At 42.4% G+C, this 24276-nt stretch overlaps 1 protein-coding gene across 3 annotated transcripts in view; it reads right to left on the bottom strand.

Annotated features, from left to right (window-relative positions):
• Positions 1-24276, bottom strand: part of CRACD (capping protein inhibiting regulator of actin dynamics) — a 155814-nt gene that overhangs the window by 114833 nt on the left and 16705 nt on the right. The window lies entirely within an intron of this gene.

Below are 24276 nucleotides of genomic sequence, written 5' to 3'. Positions count from 1 at the left end.
AGAAAAACTGGGCATGCTTTTCTGCCTCTTTAAGATCCTTTGAGGAAATATATTTTTCTGCCCTTTTAATATTTCCTTCTCTGGGGGGGCTGACTTCCCACACCACCCTGACTCTACTTGCCGAAAGTCGCAAAAGGGCATCACCTGACCCCAGGGACATTGCAATGGTTATAAATGTGAGTTGGTTGTCAAGCATCTCAATGTAAATCATGTGACCATGGGGATGCTGCACTGGTCATAAGTATGAAAAATGGTCATAAGTCACTTTTTTCAGTGCTGTTGTAACTATGAATAATCATTAAACAAACTGTTGTAAGTCAAGGACTACATGTAGATAGAGTCCAGATAAAAAATTGCAGTTGCTTATTAAACTATTATTTATTGTTAAATGCAGAGCTTGAAATATACATCAGAGAAAATATTTTATATTACGTTACTACTGAGAGAGCATATTTTTGCTTGCTATTCACCTTCCACCCTACTGAGTACAAACTTCAGAATCAATAAATTGAGCAAGAAAATATTTAACAGGGCATTTTGACTTAGTCTCTAGTAGTGGGAACAGCCTAAATATTAATATTAATCTAAGCATCCAAGCTAAGAACAATAATTGCATCTATGCCTCTGTATCTATCACTATTGCTATTTGTATTGAAAGCCTATGATGTGCTATATACACTATTGGTTTTTATAGAACAAATTGTCTTGCTGCATCTCATCTCATCCTATGACATAATAGGTGCTCTGATAATTTCATATACTTTTCAATTTGACCAGATATTAAACAGTTTTGTTTTCATATGAAACAATGAAGTATGTCAAATATCTGAGCATTTGATCTAATATGAAACTAATAAATAAAACTGGAATAAAACTGAATATAAACTGAATGTTACAAACAGGGTTGAACACCTTATTACTCTTCAAGAGACCCAAGTTCTAGTCCTCCATTAGTCTTTCTCAAACTGGGGAATCCTGGGAGTTGAAGTCCACATCTCTTGAATTTGCCAACATTAGAAACACTGTCTTAAACATTAATAATAATAATAATAGTAATAGTAATAGTAATAGTAATAGTAATAATAATAGTAATAGTAAAGTTGGAAGGGACCTTGGAGGTCATCTAGTCCAACCCCCTGCTCAGGCAGGAAACCCTATACCATTTCGGACAAATGGCTATCCAGTCTCTTCTTAAAAACTTCCAGTGTTGGAGCATTCACCGCTTCTGGAGGCAGGTTGTTCCACTGGTTAATTGTTCTCACTGTCAGGAAGTTTCCCCTTAGTTCTAGGTTGCTTCTCTCCTTGATTAGTTTCCACCCGTTGCTTCTTGTCCTGCCTTCAGGCGCTTTGGAAAATAGCTTGACTCCCTCTTCTTTGGGGCAGGCCCTGAGATATTGGAACACTGCTATCATGTCCCCCCTTGTCCTTTTCTTCATTAAGCCACATGGGTGACTTTGGGCCAGTCCCTCTGTCCCAACGCAATCAGCGTCGGTTTCTGCAACAAGATGGCAGAAAAACAACTTCCTTGTTGTGTCATGCATTGGCAAGTTGTTTGTGTAAACTAGGCAAATGCTGATCCTGAAACCGAGCAGGACACTTGGAAGAACAACAACATATGCTCACCCTCCAAGAAAATAGCATCATAAACTTTCCCATGTGAAATTGCATTAAAAGCAAAAAATAGAAGCTCTGTTAGTCATTTACATTAACTTTCTAGGCAAAAATTATAACCCACCCTAAACTACAGGATAAGAGTAGAAATCAAACAAGGGTTCCATTATTTGCAATAATGCAAACTATATCATTAACTGTTATAAATCTGTTCTAATTGGAAATATACAGTACTTACTTTATTCACTAATACATCTTTTCTGACAATATATTATCCTGGATATACTATAGATTTACTGCTTTGTCGTCTATCTGAATTTCTTAACAGGGGCCTTGAATCTTTGGAAAATGCCAAGAGCATGAAAGTATTATGCCTTTAGGGAAAGTTATTATTTTAAGGAAAGACAGCTGCTTTTTATAAGTCTAATTCATGTTCTATAATTTGACTGCATCCCTTTGGGACTTTGGGTTATTTTATGTTTTTCTGGGGTCTTTGCGTAGGCATGCATATATGGGCTTGGCTGTCTTCTTGTGAATCAAAATGTTGTTTTCCATTAGTTCAGACTCTACACTTCAAACCTAAGACAGAGACAGCGAATGCAGGAACAGTGGAGAAAAACAGCAGAACAAAAAAAAATATACGGAGTACAATTTTTTTCCCCAAGTTTCAACCTGCTCCATTCCCAACCCTCACTTCTTGGCTAGCTTCCAAAAGTATCCACTAAGCTGCACAACATGCAGTTTGAGAAAAACATTCTCTGTGGGTTTTTTTTGTCCCCTTTTTCATATCAGGGCCTTTTCTGTGGTGGCTCCGACCTGGTGGAATCAACTTCCTCCCGAGGTTCGAACTACTCCCACCCTGCCGGCCTTTACGAAAGCCGTTAAAACTCTCCTGTTCCGGCAGGCCTGGGGCTGATGTCCCCGGGGGGGGGGGCGGGATATGATTGGACTCGCAGTATGACTGTATTATTTTATTGTTTTATGATTGTTTTAACTCTGTACGCCGCCCTGAGTCCTTTGGGATTGGGCGGCATATAAATAAAATTAAATACAAAATACAAAAATATCAAGATTTACTCTTAATGGTAGTGAGGAAACTTTGGCTGTAGTTCTTCATCTAGTCAGTGCTGAGGGATGCCGAGTACCATTATTCAGAAACATCTACTGCTCTGGTGAACTGTCATGCTTTCTAGCTGAGGGTCTAGGTCAGTGGTGGCGAACCTATGGCACACGTGCCAGAGGTGGCACTCAGAGCCCTCTCTGTGGGCACGTGTGCTGTCGTCCCAGCCCCGCCTCCCTCCGCAGCCCCCTCCTGACCAGCAGCCTCCCCAGAGGAGAGTTGCCCTCGGACGCAGCCTGCAAGGAGCAACGCAGCCAAGGACATGGCAGCTGGGCAGCAGGGACAAGACTCCGACCTCGGACCCCGTTGCGCACATATGATGTTGCGGGGTGCGGGTGGAGGGTGTGGCTGCCATGGCACTGCAGGGCCGCCTGGGCGATCTGCGGCGGGCCATGGAGGCATTGGGTGGTCCTGTGGGCGGGCGGGGCAGGGGGCTGGTGGGGGCGGAGCAGGCAGGGAGGAGGCGGATCAGGGGCGGGTGGGCAGGTTTTGGGCGGTCGGTCTTTAAAAGGTTCGCCATCACTGGTCTAGGTAATAAGTAAAGTCCAGTCTCATTTAAGTCAACGTTGACTTATAGTGATTACCTGGACACATTCATGGAATGGTTGATCATAGCTTTTTTCTGGGTTTTAAAATAAATCCCGATCTATCCTATATGTTAAGATTTCCTAGTGATCTCTTTGTTTCAGACCTCCCTCCCGTCCTTCCTTCCCTTCCCTTCCCACTGAAGAGTAATCTCATTATTCTCCAACCCTAACCACAATAATTGCCTTCCCTGACATAAAACATATACACAGAACTTTATCATTCCGGAGGTGGAGCTTCTCTTAGGGTTTCCTACAGACCTGTCCTTCCACCTGCACTTCCCAAATCTCTCTTTCCTCAGTTCTCTCTTAGGAGGAACCTAACAAGAGACATTAATTAGAAGACAAGAGCTATTAGTCTCTTAGTTATTCCTCTGCATTCCCATCTGGGTATTTTATGGGCAATTGGGAAAATAGCATTACTTTTGTAATGCCCACTTTGCTGAAATGAAAAACAGTGAAAATTTCAGCAAACCCAACTGGGATCTCATCTGCGCAGTCACAAAATCAGTTCAACCCAATCCAATGCACACAAATTAACTTTTAGATTCCCCTTATCCGTGTTCTCGAGGCATAGTCAGGCTATCAAAAATTACTTTGGAAGCTCCTGAGGAGAAGAAGCATTGTCCATAGGGTAGGATAAATGGACTCTTGCCTATCCAGCACCTCCCTTAACTCAGGAAAAGCAAATTCACAACCACATGTTTGTGGAGATAACATTCTAGCCTGCCATATTAAGGTTCAGCTGATTTAGGGTGTCTGCTTTCAACACAAAGCTCTGTTCCAATCTGTGGGATGGAGATTAGGATCTCGCTGTGCACACTTTGAAGGCAGGGAGATGTTCTTTTTTTAGTGGTTCATGAGTAATCCATGTTCTTATTAGCATCACACAGTGAAATCATAACACTCCTACTTTGCTACAGATCCTTTATCTCTGCCTCGGAATATTGCACTCTGTATGAGTTTCCTCTGAGAATATTAACTTGCTGTGAAGATGGGATCCTTCTTATTGGCATGTTAACGTAACCAGGTGGATTATAATCCAATACTTTTTCCTAAGCACCCTATGGATGCAGCTATGGTACGTGAATCGTTATTTGCACAAGTGATCACGTTAGCTTTGTCCGCCCCTGTCAAATAAATTCTTGGAAAACCAAGTTGCAAGGGCAACTTGTTTTTGTAGCATGAGTTGCGAGATCAGGAGGACCCCCCAGATTGTGCATTGGATCAGTTTGGGGCAGTGCAACCATTCCCAGTACAAAAGATGGCACGGTCCCTGAACTGATAGGCCCCCAAATCCAGACCTACTCAGTCTTGCCAGGATTCAGCTGAAACCTGCTGTTTGCCATCCAGGACACCGCAGCCCCCAGCCACCAGGATAGAACATTGACAACACTGCTTAGTCTGCCAGGGGCTGAGAGATATGGAGACAGAACTGGCCATGACGAGGTGCGTTAGCAGTAGGTTCATACAGAACACAGTGGCTCCATTTGTTCAATGGAAGAGGTGGGAGCACTGATGCCCCACAGAATCCCACATAATAAGGGTTGAAGGCAGAATCTCTCCTCCCCAATCACCACCAACTGGTATTGATCCCGGAAAAATGAGGAGAACCAGCACAATACCATTATTTTTTTTTTATTGAAATTTTTTAAAATTTTTACAAAAAAAAAGACAACCCTCCCCAACCCACCCCAGCCCTCCCATTCCCTCCCTCAGCCTTCCCAGAGCTGAATATAGGCTTAATTAAAGTTTCTTGAATTCTTAAAAAAAAAGTATAAACCATAGATAAGTCTAAATACATTACTTAAACAACTAATAAAGTAATTAACAATAATATATATATATATATATAAAACATAAATATTAAAGAAGAGAAAAAAAATACTTAAAAAGAAAAAGAATAAAGAGAAAGAAAGAAGAAAAGAAATTTAAGAAAGTAAAATAATAATAGAAAATATAAAGAGAAAGAAAAAATAATACAATCTATAAAATATTAAAATTTATATATAAGTTAAAGCACAATACCATTATGTCCATCCCCAATCCCTGGAGCTAACTCAGACGAACACCATGGTCCATAATATTGAAGGCTGCTGGGTGGTCAAGCAGAGCAAAGATGGATGCACAACCTCCATCTCTCCTTTCCCAGAGATCACCTAAAAGCACAACCAATGCCATTTCCATCCCATATCCAGGCCTGAATCCTGAATGAAAGTGATCCAGATACTGTAATCCTATTATCTTATAAAAAAAAAAAACACCTATTCATTTGGGCACTCTGAGAATGTAGTTCAGTGTTCTTAAAATTATAAAACATCTTTTAAAGATTTGTTATGGTTTTATTAAAAATACAAACAATAAAAGATAATAAATATAAAAAATAGAATAGCACACACTTAAGAAAATACAAGTAAGTAAATATGACACTGAAAACGTCATGGAGATTTTAGGATAACCTTAGTCAGTGCTTTTTTTCTTAAAAAAAAAAAAAATGTGCCGGAACTCACACACGTCATACAACCCACCTTGCCTACCCTACAAGGTTCCATCCAAAAAAGGTGCCGGAACTCCGTTCTGGGCGTTCTATGAGAAAAAAACCTCTGACCTTAGTTATTTATAGAGTGACTTGTAAAGTTACTTAATAATCACTTGGTTAATAAACACTTCTTGTTGGAAAAACTAAGTCACTACATATTAAGCCCTAACCTAAGGATACCTGGTTAAAACAAATTGTGACGAATCACAGGAACACAGGAATCTGATATTTTATAAAGTTAATTTTAAAGTAAAAATATAAATTCTAAACATAATAAAGCCAAACTTAGAATGTGATAAAAATCTATGTCTTATATCATAGTCTGAGAATGACTGCTGGTTAGAATTAAATTCTTCATCAGATTTTTTTTTCCAATAATACAACTTTATTATGGATATTAAAGTATAATGCCATAACCTGATTTACTATTGTTCCAAATTTTGTAATGGTCTAATGGTCTCCTGTGAAAAATATTAATATAACAATGATGCTAATGTACAGACAAATGGAACTCTATCTTGATGGCATGACCAATAAAAACATGAAGCATCACAGGGTCTTATAACTCAGGGTCTGCATAATGGCTCAGACAAAGATAAACACACACAAACCCAGAAGAAAGATAGTATATCAAAATACTTATGAGTTGAGGAAAACACTATTGAATATTGGATATCATTATTTAGATAGAAAGCAATTTTCTGGGAAGAAGCCCATACAATTCCAAGAGAGCTTATGGCTGAGTTGATATGTAAGATTCTTTCTTAGACTTCTGGAATACCATTGGGAATATTAGCCAGAAATGAAGAAGCGTCTTCCAGAGAAAACAGTTTAAAAAAAATTAAGGTAGGCAATACTTTTTGAAATTGTTCAAAGAAGATTGGCAATTCCCAGTTCTTTGTCTTTAATAACTCATTACTGGAGAAAATACAACAGGATTTATTTTTTTCTAATACAGAGTTACAGAGCATTAAACGTATTCCAATTACATCCTGACAAAAATGAACATAGTCCAATTACATCCAGGCAAAATTGAATATCCCTTTGCATTATGCAAGAAATATGTGCAACAAACTGTGGTCAACAAACCTACTGCACATATGGAAGCTCCAATATACAGACGGAGTTTTATTATTTTAGTATGTCCGTAAAGTTCTGTTATTCCTGCTGTCTTTAGTGGAAAGCTCTGTGACCACGCAGTGTGAAAGTACTGGCTAGTGGTCCAGCAATGAATACTTCAGTTATGGAGTTTGAAAAGATTGAAAAAAATTATTCAAACTACCCAATTTTCTGTCACTAGGACTTTGCCACTTGATTAATGGTTCACGAATTTCTTTTTTAACGAAATAGGTTCCGTTGACTTAGATCAGTGGTGGTGAACCTATGGCACGGGTGCCAGAAGCGGCACTTGGAGCCCTCTCTGTGGGCACACATGCCGTTGCCCCAGTCTTGCCTCTGCCCGTGACCCCCTCCACACCAACAACCCCCCTGGAGGAGAGTCGCCATGCGTGGTCCACGCAGAGCAGCGCAGCCAAGAACATGGCAGCCATGGCGCTGCTGGGCTGCCTGGGCGATCTGCGGTGGGCCCTGGAGGTGGTGAGTGGCCCTGCGGGAAGGCAGAGTGGGACAGAGGGGGGGTGGGGCAAGGGGTGGGGCAGGGCGGGACAGTTTTTGGGCATTCAATCTCTAAAACAGCAGTTCTCAACCATTTGAGGTCGAACGACCATTTCACCGGGGTCGCCAAACAACGCAGTCCGCCATTTTTTCCCCCTTTTCCTTAGCTGTGCTACTCCCGCGTAGGGCCCGGCGGGTGCCTTACCTCCCTTGGGCTGGGCCAGCTGGTGGCCCAGCCAGTGGTCGCTCTGTGCCGTCGCTGCCCCTTGCCAGCTACACCTCGGCCGGCACAGGGGGTGGCACCACGCATGCGTGGCGCTCCCGGGCAGGGAAAGTCCTCGACTTACGACCGGTTGGTAGTCCTCGACTTACGACCGGTTGGGTAGTCCGCGACTTACAACTGGTTGGGGTCGCGGCATTAAAAAGGTTGAGAACCACTGCTCTAAAAGGTTTGCCATCACTGACTTAGATTATCAAGTCCATTCTTTTTGGAAACACAAACTTGCATTTGCTTAACTGAGAAAGAGACCAATCTAATTCTGACCCAAAGCAAAGATTTCTAGTTGGAACCATGATAAAAATAACATGAGCATATTGCTACTGCTTCTTTTCAAAAGGGACCTATTTCTTCAGAACTCCCAAAGTCCTTGAAGACATTTCACTTCTCATCCAAGAATCTTCTTCAGACTCAGAACTGAAGTCCAGTTGCCTTTTGAAAAGCACCTTTGGGACAACCATGACTTGGATGATTGAGAATCTCCATAGATATTTCTTCAGAAGGTGGCAGGTCCATTTGTCAGTCTCTAACAATATATGCAATTAGAAAAACAGCAGAGAAACAGAAAGCAAAAGGGAACAGTGCCTCAAGAGATTATCAATTACCTCTGCAGCATAATAATCAAAAATCCCTGGCATTTGGGGTGCATTGTTGGTATACCATTACAAATAAAAAGGGGCAAAGCTAGGAAAGGATCAAGCTGCCATTAAAGCAGCTCACAAAATAAGTTGAGCTATAGCAATTGTCAAATCTAGACAGCATACTAAAAAACAGAGACATCACCCTGCCAACAAAAGTACGTATAGTCAAGGCCATGGTTTTCCCAGGTGCAATTTATGGCTGTGAAAGTTGGACCATAAGAAAGGCTGAGCGCCAAAGAATGGAGGCCTTTGAACTATGGTGCTGGAGAAGACTCCTGCAAGTCCCCTGGACTGCAAGGCGATCAAACCGGTCAGTCCTAGAGGAGATCAACTCCGACTGCTCTTTAGAAGGCCAGATCCTGAAGCTGAAACTCAAGGACTTTGGCCACCTAAGGAGAAGGAAGGACTCACTGGAGAAGGGCCTAAAGCTGGGAAAGATGGAGGACAATAGAAGAAGGGAACGACAGAGAAAGAGGTGGCTGGATGGAGTCACTGAAGCAGTAGGCGTGAGCTTCAATGGACTCCAGAAGATGGTAGAGGACAGGAAGGCCTGGAGGAACGTTGTCCATGGGGTCGCGATGGGTCGGACACAACTTCGCAACTAACAACAACAATAGCAATTGGTGAAAGTCATAGAGCCATATTGGCTGGAAATTCAGGGTATTGCAATCATATCATATTTTTAAGGTACCAGGGTAGCACTCTTTATTTATTTATTTATTGTAAACACTATTCCTTACTGAAAGATAGATGTAGCTAAGAGCCATGATGGCACAGTGGTTAGAATGCAGTATTGTACACTAATTCTGCCAAACTGCCAGCAGTTCAATTCTCATTGGCTCAAGGCTGACTCAGCCTTCCATCCTTCCGAGGTCAATAAAATGAGGATCCAGATTGTTGGGGGCAATGTGCTGACTCTGTAAACCACTTAGAGAAGGCTGTAAAGCACTGTGAAATGGTATATAAACCTAAGTGCTATTGCTATTGTTCATACTATCAAATCATCTTCATATACTTTAATAGTTTGAACAACAGCTACATCTATCGTATATACTTTAGGAGACATATATATATATATAAAAGTTTATTGGCTGGCTGCAGTATGTTCATTGGCTAAGACATATGTTTACAGGAAAAAATTCCTAGCATTCACACTTTGTGCTAAATTGATTTTGCTGAATAAACCTCAACTGACTGGGCTGATACATCATACTAAGCCATAAACATGCAAATCATGTTATAGCTTAATTATTGCGCATTCGTTTCCAAGGCCCACTCATTATGCCAGTATGACAAGATGCAAATATACAAATTTCAAGCTCAGCTTTCTTTTCAAAACAGACTCTCATTTAGACGATTTAGCAAGAGATAATGAGCGCTACAATAAACACAGCTGGGCACTTTCCCCTCATCCCATAAAAATAATAGATTTCTAGCTATGTAGGAAAAAATGTATGCCGAGATATCCAAGATGTACCTATTAAGTGACTCCTGGCTTTTGGTATGATTTCCAATTATTATTTGGGTGTAGGTTCATGAATCTTACGAAAAAGCAGACGCACAAGCTATTCTAATTTTCCTTTGACATAGTCTGTGAAGGTTATTCATTGGAAAAGAAATCGCAGCTCACACCAATTTAAGTTTTTACACTTTCTAGGCAAATTTTAAGAATGTAAAGAAGCAAATTTGATTCTTGACAGAGAGGGGAGCCTTGTTGCCTGTCTTTCAGTAGTGCTTATAGGCTTCAGTTGGTGCAAAACACATCACCTGGGCCAGGGATCCCCAACTACCGGGCCATGGCCTATTTGGAACTGGGCCCCCCAAGTGGCAGGCCAGTGTGCACACATGCAGCTCGATTTGCGCAAGTGGCGGGCTGGCACATGTGCATATGCATGCACAGCTCAACTTGCACAAGTCAAGCTACGCGTGCATGCTTGTGCACGCCAGCCCACTGCTCGCACAAGTTCAGCTGTGTGGGCCTACTGCTTGCACGGCCTGGTTCCCCTTTCCCTTCCCCATTGGGCCACCAAGTGACAAATACTGGGGACCGCTGACTAGGCAGTCTAGCCTATTGGGATCATATTTTTGCCTTGATTGAAAGATCTAGACTGCTTATCCACTGATTTCCAGACACAATTTAAGGTACTGGAGTAATCAGTAATTGGTGTTAAATAAAGTAGTCCCTGAATATCTGAGAGACTGTACAACATGATGTAAATCTATCCAGAGATTTAAATCAGAAAGGTAGATTCCCTTATAGGTTCATTTTTGAACACCTGGATGATGGCTTTTCATCCTCTTGTTCCAAAGCTATGGTAGACACTCCATTCAGAGTTATGCTCAGTCCGACTCTTTCTATGTTTAAGAAAGAAGTCAAAGAATTGAAAAATCATACCATTGGAAGACAGAATTCTCCTTCCAGCGCAAGATCCAAATTAAATGGCTGTCTAAGCTTCGAGTTGAACTCACTGGGTGAAAGGACATCCACTTCCAAACTAGATAACTGGTTGCGTTAATATTGCATTGCTTTCACTATTAGGAAGGGTCCCCCCCCCAACATTCAATTAGAATCCACTTAAATTCTGAATTTCATGACTTACACACTGAAACGGTGGGGAACAGGTCTTGACCTTCGGTGTGATATACCCATGCAGTTACAGATAGTCCTTGACTTACAACAGTTTGATTAGTGACTGTTCAAAGTTACAACGGCACAGGAAAAAATGACTTACGACCATTTTTCACATATACCCTTTTCAGTATCCCCACGGTCATGGGATCAAAATTCAGACACTTGGCAACTGACTCTTATTTATGACAGTTGCAGTGTCCCGCGATCATGTGATCCACTTTTGCAATCTTCTGACAAGCCAAGTCAATGGGGGAGCCAGATTCACTTAACAACCAAATTACTAACTTATAAAACTGCAGTGATTTACTTAACAACTGTGGCAAGGTCATAAAATGAGGGAAAGCTCACTTAACAAAAGTCTCACTTCACAACAGAAATTTTGCACTCAATTGCAGTCGTAAGTTGAGGACTTACAGCAGTGATGGGGAACCTTTTAGAGAATGAGTGCCCAAAAACCGCCTCTCCCCTGTCCCGATCCCGCCTCTTCCGCCCGCAAGGCCACCCACCACCTCCACAGCCCGCCATAGCAGATCGCCCAGGGGGCCCAGCAGAGTCATGGTGGCCACGCCCTCTGTCTGTGCCCTGCAGCATCATCTGTACGTGATGGGGTACGAGGATGGAGTCTTGTCCCCGCTGCCTGGCTGCCATGTCCTTGGCTGCGCTGCTTTGCGCAGGCTGCATCCGGGGCGAGTCTCCTCCGGGGGGGCTGCTGGTGTGGAGGGGGCCACAGGGGTGGCGGGGGTGGGGCGACGGTGTGCGTGCCCACAGAGAGGGCTCTGAATGCCGCCTCTGGCACCCGTGCCATAGGTTCGCCACCACTGACTTACAATATCTGTAAAGTGTGAACATGTTCCCCATTAATCTTCTTTTCTTATTGCTAAACCTACTCAATTCAATTTCTTTTTTTTTTTTTTACAAATTTTATTTATACCGTAAATGCCGGTGTATAAGACGACTTCTGCGAGCGCTGAAATCGGCGCCAAAGACGGGGGTCGTCTTATACGCCGAGTCGTCTTATACGCCGGAAATACTGGTAGTTTCCGGCATATAAGACGACGTTCTAGGAATGCGGCCCGGCTATAAAGACGGAGGTCGTCTTATACGCCGGGTCGCCTAATACGCCGGCATATACGGTAATACAATTAAAAACAAACAAACGTTGGATTTGACGTGACATTCCAGTATATACATTCTTATCAGATTATTCCACTTTTTACAATCAATTATTCATCTCTACATATACATCTAAGTCAGTGGTTCTCAACCTTTTTAATGCCGCGACCCCCAACCGGTTGTAAGTCGAGGATTACTCAACTGGTCATAAGTCGAGGACTACTCAACTGGTGCAGTACCGTTTGCAGAATGGGACTTTTGGCGGGCTCAGCAGGGCAGAGACAGCCTGGACAATTCCTATTGGCTTTTGAAAGCCAATAGAATTAGACTCTATTCAAGAGAGTCTATTCTATTGGCTTTCAAAAGCCAATAGAATAAAAGGGAGTAGCACAGCTAAGGAAAAGGGGGAAAAAATGGCGGACTGCGTTGTTTGGCGACCCCCGTGAAATGGTCGTTCGACCCCAAATGGGGTCCCGACCCACAGGTTGAGAACCACTGATCTAAGTTTTATATGCAATACTTGCTCTAAAATAGCATATATTTCTATCTTCTACTCAATTCAATTTCTGTTCAAAGGGTTTCATTCCTAAATTCCCCTGTTCATTCCTGTTCAATCCTATTTCAGTTTGCCTAAATCCTATCTGAAGCAAAGCGCACAGAAGTGGGCACAGTTCTCCAGGTGGGGTCTGACCAATAAGGAATCAACTAAAGTTGTATTTCCCACTTGCTGATGCAGCCTAAAATTGCTCCCACTTGTTTTTCTGCAGCACCTTCTTACTGCTGACTCATATCCATTCTGCAATTAATTAGTATTCCAAGCTCTTTGTCACAAGTGCTGCTGCCTAGCCAAGAAAGCTCCATTCTATACCTGTGCATTGGATTTCTGTTCCCTAAGTGCATATATATTGGATTTAGCCCCTGTTCAATTTCATTTGTCTGCTCCAGAAAAGATAATAAGCAATGTTAAGTGTTTAAGTTTTACTTTTTTTTTTGTAATTGCGAGCCATTGATGTACGGGATGTGGTAGACAAGCAGCCAAATAAATCATATTTTATGCATAATAAAATGAGCATATCTGGGATCTTGTTGGACGCACAGGTAGTCCACGACTTATGACTACAACTGAGTCCAAAATTTCTGTTGCTCGGTGAGACATTTGTTAAGTGAGTTTTGCCCCATTTTACCACCTTCCCTGCCACAGTTGTTACATGAATCACTTCAGTTGATAAGCTAGTGTCAAACCTGCAACGAGTTCTGCTCTAATTGGTCTCATCTATCGGAACCATGATAGTTAGCAACCTGGTTATTAAATGAACCTGGTTTCCTCATTGACTATGCTTGTCAGAAGGTTTCAAAAGTTGATCACGTGATCTTGAGACACAGCATCGGTCATAAATATGAACCAGTTGCCAAGCGTCTAAATTTTGATCACATGATCGTGGGGAAGCTGCAAAGGCCGTAACTGTGAAAAATGGTGATAAGTCACTTTTTTCTAGTAAAGAAGAAAAAAAAAAGTGACTAGTAGGTTTATATTGGAAGAAAGATTCCTTGCCTACTTTAGAAGAATGGATATTTAAAGTATCTAGTTTTGCAGAAATGGCAAAAATTTCTGCTTATTTAAAGGATCATACACAAGAAAGATATATTCTGTATGGGGAAGGTGGATAGATTATATTCAGAAAAAGTATGGAATTAAAAAGTTTCATTTATTTTATGAATGAATATTAAATATTATAGAGAATTGTTTTATAGGTTATGGAGTTAAAGGTCAATTATGATATTTTTTTTTCTTCTTTTTTTTTCTTTTTTCTTAATTATTATAATTTTTTTTATTAACCCTGTATTCTGCTCTGGGAAGTGAAGGGAGGGGGGTTGGGGGTAGGAGGGAGGGTAAGGGTTTTTTTTTCTATTTTAAAATTTTATTGTATTTTTATAAATGATTGTATGTTTAAAAAATAAAAAATTTTCAATGAAAAAAAAAACCTTTAACACTGAAAAAAAAAAGTCACTTTTTTCAGTCACTAAACAAACTGTTGTTAAGTCGAGGGCTACTTGGAATCGGCTCCTCTTCCTTGGGAAATAAGATCTCTGGATCTCTAAAGCTCTTACATCTTGCATGGGAGTATTTTTAGGGCAAGGAGCTGAAAGAAAACAAGCCTTAATTCAAATATAATAAACAGTCATCAACAGGAATCAGGATCCTCTTTGATAGTTGATTAAAGGAGTTGACTTGGCATCACCAAATTATTGAGGAAATGTTTGCTCCCCGTGACACACCAAAAAGCATGAAATTAGATCCCCCCTCCGCCCAATCTACTTGCAATTCAGCTTGTAAACACAGTGTTAAGACCGTTCTGTGTGCAAAGACTGTTTGGAGGAGACTTGTCATATAGCAAAGGTCAAAGAAATACCAGATGAATTACTGCTCCATTATATTGCTAGGAAAGAGCGTAGCAAAGGAGGCAAAGGTGTTTTCTCAGCAAATAGAGAGAACTATTTACCAACTAGACATTTAACACAGGGTGCCTGTGGGTTAGTTACAAGTCACATCATCATCCTATCAAATACTTTATTTTACTTCTTCTTTTTAAGGATGAGTCAAAATCATAAAATGGATGTATTTGGCAAATACGTCCTGTCAGACCTGCCATAGCTTAGACCAGGCATGTTAAACTCGCGACGTCACGTGATGTCGCACGACGTATCACGACTTTTCCCCATTGCCGGCAATGGGGTGAGCGCGGTTTTGTCGTGACGCATCCGGCCCGCGGGCCAGCAGTTTGACATGCCTGGCTTAGACATTTAGGAAAGAAAGACCCCCAACTCCATTTTGTTGAAGTGATAGCTTCTTTTACTAAGGTTAAATGGTTGCAGCGAAAGTGAGGCTACATCTGAATATTCCCACTCAAAGGTTGCACTTTGTGCCACCTTGTTCCTGCCCTCCCCCTTTGACCAGTCCATCAGTGTCCAATCGGATGCTCTTTTAGAAGTTTTGGGAACGGCTCGGATGTTTGGTGCCTCTCATTCCAGTTTCGCCTTCAGTTCCCAGGCCAGGTGTCCTTGAAAGCTGGTTTATTCCAGTTTGGCACCTTTAGTTCTTATCAACAACTTATTCCCCCACCGATTGTTTTCCCGGTCCCAGGCCTCACGTGTTTCCACCCCAAATTCCTCTCCCCTCCCTTGCGGTTTATGGCAGAATGTCAGCGAAGAGAAAAGCGGAAGATGGCAGACCTGACAAGTCCAAATTATACCTGCTAAGTATACAGATTTAATCTGATGGCCTGTATATCAGAATAAAGCAACACCTACACTGGCAGCAACTTTTTCTAGCTGGATATTCCTGCCTCGCTGGGCTTTAAGAGATTAAGGGCATCCACTGGGTTGGTAAGGAATTGAAAAAAAAACCAAGGTGGCCATCTCAATCACACAATGAGGCTGTGTTCTTGACTTTTTGATTCCCCTTGCAGATTCTCTGAGTCTGGTGGCATTAGTATGAATAATTGTGGAGAGGGTGGGGCTAAATGCTGTTTTTTTTTTCCTGCCCCTTCCTCCCCATTTTGATACCTTAGTTATTATTTTATTTGTATAGTTTGGGATAAAGACGCTCTGTGGATCATCGTATTTTTGACATACCAGTCTGGCAATGAAAATCAGACTTTCGGAAGAGGGACAGTCCTCGTCTTACCACCACCACTGGGTCCAAAGTTTCTGTTGCTAAGTGAGATATTTGTTCAGTGAGTTTTGCTCCATTTTACGACCTTCCTTGCCACAGTTGTTAAGTGAACCACTGCAGTTAGGTTAGGCACATGTTGGTTAAGCGAATCCGATTTCCCCATTGACTTTGCTTGTCAGAAGGTCGCAAAAGATGATCACATGACCCCGGGACACGGCAACCGTCGTAAATATGAACCAGCTGCCAAGCATACGAATTTTGATCACGTGACCTTGGGGATGCTGCAACGGTCGTAAGTGTGAAAAATAGTCAGAAGTCACTTTTTTCAATGCCGTTGTAACTTTGGATGGTCGCTAAATGAACTGTTGTAAGTTGTCGTATACCGTACGTAATTCAACATTAGTGACGAAGCAATCCAGGAAAAGTTCAGAGCAAGCAACTTTGCACTTTACTTAGGCTCACACACTGAACAAGTATTTACTTTTTATTTGTTTGAAGGCTGGGAACTAGCGCAGCTTTGGAACGATAACCGATTTCTATTTTAGGTCCACAAAGAATGGAAACTGTCATCCATCTGGATGAGGGGTAGGCAACCTTGGCTCCTTTATGACTGGTGGACTTCAACTCCCAGAATTCCTGAGCCAGCCATGCTGAGGGGAAAGGGAGAGGTTTCCAAGCTGAGCCAGGCTGGCGCAGGAATTCTGGGAGTTGAAGTCCATGAGTTATAAAAGAGCCAAGGTTGCCTACCCCTGATCTGGATAATTAACCTTTCTGCATATTTGTGCAGTCAAAAAAGGAAGGAAGGAAGGAAGGAAGGAAGGAAGGAAGGAAGGAAGGAAGGAAGGAAGGAAGGAAGGAAGGAAGGAAGGAAGGAAGGAAGGGACCCACCTGAAACCTTTGCATTGCTTACATCTACGATGAAATCAGTAGCAAACAAGGCCAGTAGAGAACAATGGCGAAGGAGCTGGGGAAAGGCCCGGCTGCTTTAAAGCACAGATGGGAGGGAGGGATATCAAAATGGGCAAGATGGTGGACCCACAAACCGCAGACACTGCTGTGGGTGCTACATTGATGAATCCATGTGGTTGGGAGCATCATGGGAGGGAGGGATATCAAAATGGGCAAGATGGTGGACCCACAAACCGCAGACACTGCTGTGGGTGCTACATTGATGAATCCATGTGGTTGGGAGCATCATCTTGCTTTTGAACATGATGCCTTCTGCCCTAGAATAACTCCAACCTACAAATGAATAAACTATAAAAGTATATACTTTTTAAAGATGAATATACAGTACGTGTCCTAGAATAGTGTTTCAGGATCCAATCTGGGTCGGTCACCGGGACCGGAGGTTTTTGTCTTCTGACCTTTTGGAGTCACGCTGGAGCCCATCTTTGGGGAATTTCTCTCTAGCGGAGTGGGCCTTTTGGCCTGTATGCAGGCCTTACTCTTGCATACGTAAATCAACAGGAGTACTGATTTATCACCAGCTTATCAAGTACTAAGGAGGCGAGGGCTTGGCAGCACAAGCAAATGACAGCCAATGGCGGAATACAGAGGTCCCCAATCTTTTGGGTACCGGGGACCGGTTCCATGGAGAGAGGTTTTTCCGTGGACCGGAGAGCGCGTGGTTTTGTCTGCTGCCTGCATCCCACAGATGGATTTTTGCTTCTTTGTGCGTACTAGTTGCTGGCATGCCGCATCCTGGGACTGGTCTCCAACCGGGGGTTGGGGACCCCTGGTTTAATAGACAGCCATCAACACCTCAATCGGCATCCAAAAAGCCACACACAACACGCATCCTATAAACACCACACACAGAATAGCCCAGTGGTTCTCAACCTGTGGGTCGGGACCCCATTTGGGGTCGAACGACCATTTCATGGGGATCGCCAAACAACGCAGTCCGCCATTTTTTCCCCCTTTTCCTTAGCTGTGCTACTCCCTTTTATTCTATTGGCTTTTGAAAGCCAATAGAATAGACTCTCTTGAATAGAGTCTAATTCTATTGGCTTTCAAAAGCCAATAGGAATTGTCCAGGCTGTCTCTGCCCTGCTAAGCCCGCCAAAAGTCCCATTCTGCAAACGGTGCTGCACCAGTTGAGTAGTCCTCGACTTACGACCGGTTTGGGGGGGGGGTCGTGGCATTAAAAAAGTTGAGAACCACTGGAATAGCACAAAGCACAGACTCTGCCAGAGAGAAGTTCCCTGCGGATGGGCTCCAGCACAAGTCCAGAAGCTCAGAAGACTAAACTTCTGGTCCCGGTGACCGACCGACGTTGGATCCTGCCATACATTTAAAAAAACAAATTCCCAATCCTTCAAGTTATCCCTACAAGCCATTCGGACTGCAATAAGAGTATTCATTACCATTATTATTTAATTATATTATTCCTGATGGCAGACAATTATCAGATGTGCCTGGAACTACCAGCCATTCTTGTGCATCAGACATTTCAGCATTGCCAGGAGGTGAAAGACACAGGGCTGCGACGTTCATCTGTTCCCTCCAGATGGCTTTTCAGAAGAATTAACCTCTGCAATAGATCTCTTTACTTGGGCAGAACAAATACCGGTTCACGTACCTTCTTTGTTCCTTTGTTTGTTAACCCCCTGGCAAGTCAGTCATTTGCCTTAATTGGATATGATTTGGCCTACTGCAAGCAGTCTGCTCAATTATTGTTCCAGGAAATACAAAACAAAAGTGTAAATAATTCAGATATAATATGAGAATGGCATCCGGGTTCTTAGGTTTAGCTCCATCATTAATGTCGTCCTCTACTACTACTACTACTACTACTACTACTACTACTACTACTTCTGCTGCTGCTGCTGCTATTACTCTACTACTGGTAGTCCTCGACTTATAACAGTTCGATTCATGACTGTTCAAAGTTACAACAGCACTAAAAAAAGTTACTTATAACCATTTTTCACACTCAAGACCGTTGCAGCATCCCCATGGGCACTTGATGAGCATTCAAATGCTTGGCAACTGGCTCATATTTATGACAATGGCAGTGTCCCGGGGTCGTGTGATCCCCTGTTGTGGCCTTCCAACAAGCAAAGCCAATGGGGAAGCTGGGTTCACTTAACAACTGTGTTACTAACTTAACAACTGCAGTGATTCACTTAACAAATGGGGCGAGAAAAGCTGCAAAATGGGGCAAAAGTCACTTAACACATTTCTCCCTTAGCAACATAAATTTTGCACTCCATTGTGGTCGTACGTTGAGGACTACCTGTATTATTATTATTACTTTAAAAATGACGGCAATCCAACTGTGGATGACAGAAACCCAGAGTGTTTTCAGAGAATAGTAACAGAGAAGGAAATCCTTCACGCTAGTTCCACAAATGTTTTCCTTCCTGGAATTTAGCTTTGCTCTAGACCAGTAGTTCTCAAGCTTTTCTTTGCCACAGACCCCCTTTAAATACCTTTCATGGTCACGGACCATGGCCACAGACCCCCAAGACTTTACTCGAGATTTAAATCATAACATTTCTTCAAGCCTTCGCAGTGAAGACACACACACACACACACACACACACACACACACACACACACACACATATATATATATATATATATATATATATATATATAGAGAGAGAGAGAGAGAGAGAGAGCGGCATCTGCAGACCATAGTTGAAAACCATTGTTTAGACCAGTGATGGCAAACCTTTTAGAGACCGAGTGCCCAAACTGCAACCCAAAGCCCACTTATGTATCATCGGGTGCCGGGTGGGCGTGGCCCCTTGGGTCGGCATGGCCCATTGGATGGGCCTGGCTTTGATGATAACGGCAGACTGGGTGGGACTAAAAAGTTCAATCAATTCCAACTTTGCGAGATCTTTTTTTTTTTCCTGCAAGAAGTTGAAATTGATTGATTGATTGAATCTTTTTTTTTTTTTGCCTAAAGCCAAAAGGTTTTATAAAACCCAGCTGAAGGCCTAGGACTGGGATAGTACCCACAGAGACGGCTCTGCGTGCCACCTGTGGCACGCGTGCCATAGATTCGCCACCACGGGTCTAGACTGATTCAGAAAACTACTGAATCGCCTTCTTTTCTTGACTGTTTTTATTTTGGAACTATGGCATATGTTTTAAATCACTAACACATAAGTATTTAATAATTCAAGTTACTTTGGTGCTGTTTTTTCCTTTAAAACAGTGTTTCCCAAACTTGACAATTTTAAGGCATGAGGGAGGACTTCAACTCCCAGAATTCCACAGCCAGCAACGCTGGCTGTGGAATTCTGGGAGTTGAAGTCCACATGCCTTAAAATTGTCAAGTTTGGGAAACACTGCTTTAAAACATAGAATAATACAGTTGAAAGGGACCTTGAAGATCTTCTAGTCCAACCCCCTACTCAATTAGGAAACCCTATACCATTTCAGACAAATGGTTGTCCAGTCTCTTTTTGAAAGCCTCCAGTGATGGAGCACCCACAACCTCTGAAGACAAGCTATTCCATTGGTTGATTGCTCTTACCGTTAGGAAAATTCTCCTTAGTTCTAGGTTGTCTCTCTCCCTGGTTAGTTTCCAACCATTTTTTTCTTGCCTTGCCTTTTGGTGCTTTGGAAAATAGGTTGATCCTTTCATTCAGCTATTCTACCTGGTGCTCCTTCAGTTGTCACTAGACATCAATTCCCCTTCCTGGACTGAGGGAATGAGTCGATCAACATCTGTCTTGCAACTGGTTCCTCACCTCTAGGCTAAATAAATAAAACAGTAATGTTTGGGTGGTAGAAGTGGCTGTGATGGAGGAGACCATTTTAAACCATTCCTGGAGGCAAAAGCACAATAATTTGCTTGGCCAACTCAGAGTTTGCCTAGTCCAGGGCTACAGATCACATGTGAAAATGTTGTTTGAATGGAGTGATCAGGCTGATTTTCATTTTCAAGAAAAGCCCTATTCAAGCATTCAAAAACCTAGGAGAATTTCATCCTACAAGAGTGTTCAGTTAAGTCCTGCCTTTGCCAATATCAATTTTCTCAGCCTTTCAAGCATTTTAGCTTCCACTCTAGCAAGAAACAATATACTACTGAGTCATTGCATGCATGGAAGCTCACATACGCATAGTATATATCAGAAATGTGGCCACCAGCTTCGTCCCCTGTATTATTGTACAGGAAGTCCTCAACTTACAATCACAACTGGGACCAGAATTTCTGTGGCTAAGCAAAGCTAAGAAAGCCATGCCCAATTTTTGCCACAAGCAGATCACTGCACTTAAGTGAATATTATTCTTATTATTCAGCTTCCCCCATTAACTTTGCTGGCTAGGAAGATTGCAAATAGTGATTACATGACCCCGGGCACTGCAACCATCGTAAATATATGTTGGTTGCCAAGTGCCCAAATTTTGATCACATGACCCTGGAGATGCTGTGATGGCCCTCAGTGCAAGGACTGGTTGTAAGTCACTTCTTTCGGTGCCACTGTAACTTCAAACAGCTGCTAAACCAGTGGTTCTCAACCTGTGGGTCGGGACCCCATTTGGGGTCGAACGACCATTTCACGGGGGTCGCCAAACAACGCAGTCCACCATTTTTTCCCCTTTTCCTTAGCTGTGTGACTCCCTTTTATTCTATTGGCTTTTGAAAGCCAATAGAATAGACTCTCTTGAATAGAGTCTAATTGTATTGGCTTTCAAAAGCCAATAGGAATTGTCCAGGCTGTCTCTGCCCTGCTGAGCCCGCCAAAAGTCCCATTCTGCAAACGGTGCTGCACCAGTTGAGTAGTCCTCGACTTACGACCGGTTGAGTAGTCCTCGACTTACAACCGGTTGGGGGTTGTGGCATTAAAAAGGTTGAGAACCACTGTGCTAAATGAACGGGTTGTAAGTCAAGGACTATCCATAAGTGGCTCTGGTGCCCTATACTTGGGCCTCAATGTTGCTAGACATCACACCTGTCACACCTGCCAATGAATCAAAGAAAAGGCACAAAAAGTGACAGCCAACGAGCAAAACTGCTTACTCCTCATCCTGCCCTTATTCTTCCTTTACCTTTTTATAATAAAGAGGAGGGGGCAGGTATCAAAAACACCCAACTCCTGCATAGGACTTTCCACCATGGGAAACCAGATACTGAAGAAATGGAGAAACAACAACAGACACAATGAGGAGCCACTTGGAGATTTCTCCCTTGTTTTTAAAGCACCACTAGGGATCTACAAACATTGTGTATTCAACTTCTTGCCAGCACACGTTAAACCTTTCTTTCTATTAGTAACTAAGAGTCCTCGTGTCCTTCAGACTAGAAAACAGAATTACCATTAATTAAGGTAATGATTCTCCATGACTCCTGGGACATCCTAGCCGTTAAAAATGGGATCTCAAATTCATCTAGTGCCTATCAGGGTGAGGAAGATAGTTCCAAGTATTGGGAATGAAGTCTAACACATCTGGAACCTGCCAGTTTTGGAACAGCTGTTTATTTTTTAAAAACAAAATCACATATGCTTGCCGCCATCACGTTATATGGCCCTGTTTTCCACAGATCTAACAAATCAAATATTTTAATTTATCTTGTTGGTGTGGGCAGCAAATCAACTAATCAGATCCAATCAACTAATCCACTGAGTTTGAGAACCGGGAAAAAGAAAACTATTTTCTTCAGACCTTTTTTTTTTTTAATTTCATAGACTTTGATTACGTCAATCATTGTCACAGCAGCCTACCTACAGCTTTGGAAAGACCCTGTTTTTACCTCAGAGAAGCAGGGAAGTGTCTTGGGAAAGGAAGATGCTTCCTACCACGGCACTATTTAGTGCACCATCTGGAGAAATCAGTGGAAATATTGACCTCTCCTTACCCAAAGGAAAAAGCAATTATCTACAGTGCTGACAACCAGAGGTTTGGGAGGAGAAGTGTGATTCAGACCTTGAAATATTTCTAAATCTTAGAGCAGAATTAAGTAAGGCTCTTTTTTCCTTCTGTTACCTGGTTTTCTTGTTAGGAACTCAATTGATGTTTCCAGGGGTGTTTACAATGATAAGGAAGGGTGTTGCCAAGTGGAGCAGTATAGATTTTTCTGGTATGAAATCCCCAGGTAGAGTTGACTTAATTCCTGCCTGGAATCTGAACCGTCCGTGCTTGTGGTTTAAACTCAACCTGCTAGTTCTCAAGAAAATAGTAATGGAATCCCTTCGGGTGTCGCTCACGGATCCTCCAGAGTCATTAATTGAGGTAATTGGAATTTGAAACTGAAATTATATATTCTGGTTTCCGCCAACTCTTTGCAACTGTTATGCTCACAAACCATGTCAGATGGAAGATAAGAAGGGCAGTGTGTGCTTTGTTAGTATGACTCAGGTTAGCCGGTTGTGCCGTTCCTTGAGATGACAGATAATGGCTATGCCCTGTTTCCATATTCTAAGCATTAAATCCTGCTTTATAAAAGCTGCCACCTGCTAGCCCAAACAAATCGCACAAACCCAATGTAAACAGACACTGAATTTCTTTAGCATAAGGGAACTTCGTACTGATTATTAATAATTGCCTACCTTTATATTTCCTCTATTAAACAATCAGGGCTTGTGTCAATCAGGGCTTTGAACCCTCACCTCTGCTCCTCGGAGACCCAAAAGTGCACGAGCAGTTTGGGATAAATATGCTGCAGAATTATCACTAACGTTGAGTTGCACTGACACTAGATGTGCTACAAAGTTTGGCCACGAGTACCATACTTAATGTTTGCATTTTCAAATTGTTCATCTCCAGTAGTAGTGTTTATTCTTTTTATATCATGCCATAGTGCAGGGGTAGGCAACTTTGGCTCTTTTATGACTCGTGGACTTCAACTCCCAGAATTCCTGAGCCAGCATGGCTCAGCTTGGAAACCTCTCCCTTTCCCCTCAGCATGGCTGGCTCAGGAATTCTGGGAGTTGAAGTCCACGAGTCATAAAAGAGCCAAGGTTGCCTATCCCTGCCATAGAGCAGTTTGCAAGCCATAGACATTGTAATTTTTGCACCAACAAAAATCATTTTTCCACAAAACCAACATCTAAAGCAGTGGTTCTCAACCTGTGGGTCGGGACCCCATTTGGGGTCGAACGACCATTTCACGGGGGGCGCCAAACCACGCTGTCCGCCATTTTTTTCCCTTTTCCCTAGCTGTCCTACTCCCTCTTATTGGTGGCCACACCCACTTAGGGGTCACCACAACATGGGGAACTGTATTATGGGGTCACGGCATTAGAAAGGTTGAGAACCACTGATCTAAAGTAAAACAAACTACTCATCTACCTTCTATTTTTTCTGACACTGAGAAAGAGCAGGGGCATGCTCTTCGTATACAAGTCAAAACCTGATCTTGTTTTAAAACTTGTTTCCAAGAATGACTATATTTTCCATATTAGTTGAACCTTTACACTTGAAAAGAATGGTGGATGTGATATCTTCTACAAGGAAGTCCTCAACTTACGACCACAACTGAGCCCAACATTTCTGTTGTTAAGTGAG

This window comes from Crotalus tigris, unplaced genomic scaffold (assembly GCF_016545835.1).
Source record: "Crotalus tigris isolate CLP2741 ecotype Arizona unplaced genomic scaffold, ASM1654583v1 scf7180000024434.1680833, whole genome shotgun sequence".
Classification (NCBI taxonomy): Eukaryota; Metazoa; Chordata; class Lepidosauria; order Squamata; family Viperidae; genus Crotalus; species Crotalus tigris.
Note: the sequence above shows the minus strand (reverse complement) of the source record. Positions and strands in the feature narration are given on the sequence as shown.